Here is a 4,189-nt window from a genome sequence, read left to right as displayed (position 1 = left end):
GAAGAGTATGGGTCTCTCCCAAACCCCGGAAAGGCAGACATTGAGAAAAGTGACTTTGGAATACAAACAATGAGGAGTCCCCAGATTTAAGGGTCTCAAATTACAAACATTGTCATCAAGACAATAACGGAGAGATTCAAAAGAATTGAAGAGCCACAAGAAGCAACTAGGGAGGAGCTGATATCAGAGATAACAGTAATAAAGAGTAATGCGAATGAAATTAATAACAAAGGGGTGGGGGGGGGGGGGGCTAAGGCTGCTGCTTGATGGGCTGCAGTCTTAAAAATGCAGGGGCACTTGAAAAAGTTAACACTTCTCAGCAGGTCCTGTTTTCCCCTTTTAAACAATGAATTGTAGTAGCTAGCATGAAAATGTGTCCAGGCTACAGGGAGGAAAAGGGGCCCTCAGCTGTGAACTAATTGGTTTGTTTTCCAATCCCAGTAGTGAGTGTTTTCTCGCCCCAGCCAGTAGGGCTTGGAGGGAACTTGCTTACATTGGTAGTGTATCAGCTTAAGAGGCCTGCGGGCAGTTTGCTACTTTGTTCCTGTTGACCCTCCCTGTCTGTCTGCCTAGCTTTTCTCTGGCTAGCTCCCCTCTGACTGAGTAAACACTGAAGATACTTTTTTTGACAAAGGTGAAGAGCTGCTCCCTTGTCCAATGGGGAAAAAAATGGGTCTCAGATATAGTGGTATTAAATAAAAATTACAGGAGACCACTGTTTTTTGTTCCTGTGTGTGTGTGTGTGTGTGTGTGTGTGTGTGTGTTGTTGTTGTTGTTCTGTTTTGTTTTTGTTAGAAACCTAGTCATGCTATGTTGCCCAGGCTGGTCTTGAACTCTCAGCCTCATCGATCCTCTCATGTCAGCCTCCAGAGCAGCTAGGTTTACAGGCATGAGCCACCTCGCCCAGTGGGAGACCTCTATTTTGGACTGGGCTCCTGTACAAGGCCCTAACAGACCAAGCCATATCAAGACAGAGTCACTCATGTTAAATGCTACATAATTAAACTGAAGCTTCAAGGAAACAGGTAAATTTCAAAACAGACAAGATTTTCCTGAAAACAGGAGATTCCAAACTACCTGAATCAGTGTAATAAAGATATTTCCTCTGCTTTAACCCTTACAAAAAGTCATCTGAAAAAACCTGAACTTTAACAATCAGCTTTTTTCCTATCGTTCTGTCTCTTTGTCCCCACCTTACAAAACACATTATTCTGTGGCTGCCGAGTGGGAACGCTTGTGCTACTTTCTGAGGAAGAGGTATTGCCCAAGTCTAGAATTGCAAATAAAAGTCAAGAAATATCTTTAAACTTAATTTGCCGTCATTTTGCTTTGTGACTGTGGGAAAATAGTGGAAGACCAGGATACAAGAGAACCCATCTGAACTTATCCATCAAGCTTCGTGTCCATAAAAGTGGGCACCAAGCAGTGGGCACCTCTTGATATGATGTAATATGAAGTGCACATCACCTAGGAAGCAGTCTTGAGAAAAATAGTGAAGCTGAATCTAATCAGAGGTTTAGATCCAACTTCCAGTTTCAAAGGCATACAGGGGCGGCAGCAACCAGAGGAAGCAATCAGACAGATTCCGGCTGTGGGAATTCTACCAAAAAATTAACCTGAGTTCAAGTCATGAGCAGGAGGCACTGATCTAAAAAAAAAACAGAGACTTGAGAGACGTAACACCCATTAGACACTTGTTTGGATCCTGGTTTGAACAAACCAACGACTAAGAGACAGATTTGGAACAATCAAGGACATTTAAGTGTGGTTTAGGCAATATATTATATTGAGAAGCTATCATTTTATTTGATGTGATAACAGGATCATCACTATGTAGAAAATGTCATTTTCAGAGATATGCTGATAAATTTCACCACAACATATGGTGTCAATGAATTTTTTAAATTCAAAAAATAGCAGTGCAAACTCAGAAAATGTAAATAATTGTTAAGCTAGAGGATAGTCAGAATGGGTTAACTATACTGTTCTCTGGATTTTTCTATACATTTGCAATTTTTCATCATAAAAATCAGAGCTGCTTACCTTGTCTGCCATCCTACAAATGGTCACACGAGGGCAGCAGAGCACCAGGCAGGATGAGGGCCTGAGGTCTGAGGAAGAAACGCAGATGGGCAGTCACCCCACTCATTCGTAATTTCTCTCTCACCCTTTGATTTAACCGCATTTAGTGAGCGCTGACCACGTGAAGGATTTGGTTCTGTGCTGGGCCTATAGGCGACAAGAGGCCAGTTCACCCCATCTGTGCTCGCCTGCAGACACATGCATAAGTAGTGTCTGTATCTGGAGACCAGGAAGGGGAAGCAACCAGGAACCTCTGAGGTCCTGCTGCTGACACCGAGGTGTCTTCATGTTTGACATCGCCGGGAAGAAGACCTTGGCCAGGCATGTCAGAAACAAAGACATTAATATGGGGACTGGAAGGACTTGGCCACTTGTGTGAGTTGATCTGCATGCACTGGGACTTGCCACTTACCTGTGTGATCTTGGGGAAGTTACTTACCTCTCTGAACCTCATGGGGCTACTAAGCTTTTCTGTTGCAAGAGAATGAGATTGTCATTGTAAATGGCTTAGAACAGTGCCTAGTACATAGTAAGCGCCCAGTATGAACATATTTACATATCTATATATAATATGGAGAAGTGGAGACACACTTAAAGGTGAGGTCATAATTATAGCAGCTACTTTTATTGATGATTTTCTCTGTGCCAGACCCCGTCCCAAAAGCAGCCTTACAGGGCAGGAGTTGTTACTTTCCCTATTTTAGAAAGGAGAAAACTTTTCTGAGTTCTCTCGGCTAGAAGGAAGAGAAGCCAGGATTTAAACCCAAGTGGCCTCGCCTTGGAGTCATTTGTATCCATGAGGGTGTCTGTATACCTCTTTGGGAGTGAGTGTTGAGGAAGATGCAGCATTTACCTAGAAACAGGGGATGTCATTCTGCAGTCAAAATGAGTCTGAGGATATGGGGGAAGAGGTAGCAAGACAGTGCAAGGTCATGCTATGAATGTGCTTCCCAAAAGCACCCCCTGGAGAGTAGAGCTCTTGATAGGCTCCCTGGGGTTTGGCTGTCCAGGATTACTTTTCTCATGACAGAACCCATCTCTTTAAAAAACAAAACAAAACAAAAAACCCTTACCTTACACTCAACCATGCGGTTGGGCAACAATGACCGCGACCTCTGGCTTAGGATTGGGCAAGTAATCAGACTTGGTCAGTGAAAGTAAGACCTGCCCTCCATTCAGTGATTGGTTCATGGTAGACATGTGACTCAAGGTGAGACAATCACAGACAATTCTAAGACAATTACTCATCCATTGGGAAAGAGATACACCTCTTTGCTGAGGGTGGAGCTAATTGATAGGATGTAAGCCCGGGGCTGCTTTGGGTTTTCTCTGTCATCACTTGGGAAGAGTCAGCCTGAGAATGCAGACAACGTGGCGAAGAGGAGAGCTGAGAGGTGGAGAGACCCAATGCTGTTGGCATCCTTGAAACACCCGGGTCCGGCTTGAATCCAGTTTTACCCCTGGACTTCTCATCCAGATAGGGCCAAAATATGCCTTTTGATTTAAAACAGGGACTGATTTGGGATTTTGTCACTTGCGGCCGAGTCCTCCATGCATTTCTCAACAACACGTGCAAAGCAAAAAGAGCCAAGTATTTAGCAGGAGATTTAAAACTTATGAGCACCAGTCTAGACTCAATTAAAAGAACAACAAATGAGCAAGGAAAATTTTGTTCCACTGTGGACAGGATTCTGTAAGTTGCCTGGGAGGGAAGGTTTGGAGTTCTGCTCCATGCACGGGTCATTGGTCTCCATGTCAGGGGGAATTCGAATCAGTCCCTGGGGAGGTAAGACGGGTCTATGTGGATCTGGATGGAGAAAGGAAGCAAAGCTGGAAGTGTAGAAACAACACGGGGTGGGGGCACTCAAGGCCTATAAATAATAATACTGATACTCCCCCCCTCCGCATCAGCCCTCAGGTGGAGAGAAGTGCAGGAGTCCAGCTCCTGCAAGGTTCAGAGGTTCCGGGAGGTGAGACAGAGTAGGCGACTAGGAGGGAGAAAGAAAGGGACTGGACTCCTGCTCAATATGGATCAGAGGCCATTTACTGAAGGTTTACAGCAGGTTTTTATCCCCAAATATTTGCACAGTCAGACTCACATGTCTTT

The sequence above is a fragment of the Carlito syrichta genome, unplaced genomic scaffold (assembly GCF_000164805.1).
Source record: "Carlito syrichta isolate Samal-C Ts95f unplaced genomic scaffold, Tarsius_syrichta-2.0.1 Scaffold308508, whole genome shotgun sequence".
Taxonomy (NCBI): Eukaryota; Metazoa; Chordata; class Mammalia; order Primates; family Tarsiidae; genus Carlito; species Carlito syrichta.
Note: the sequence above shows the minus strand (reverse complement) of the source record.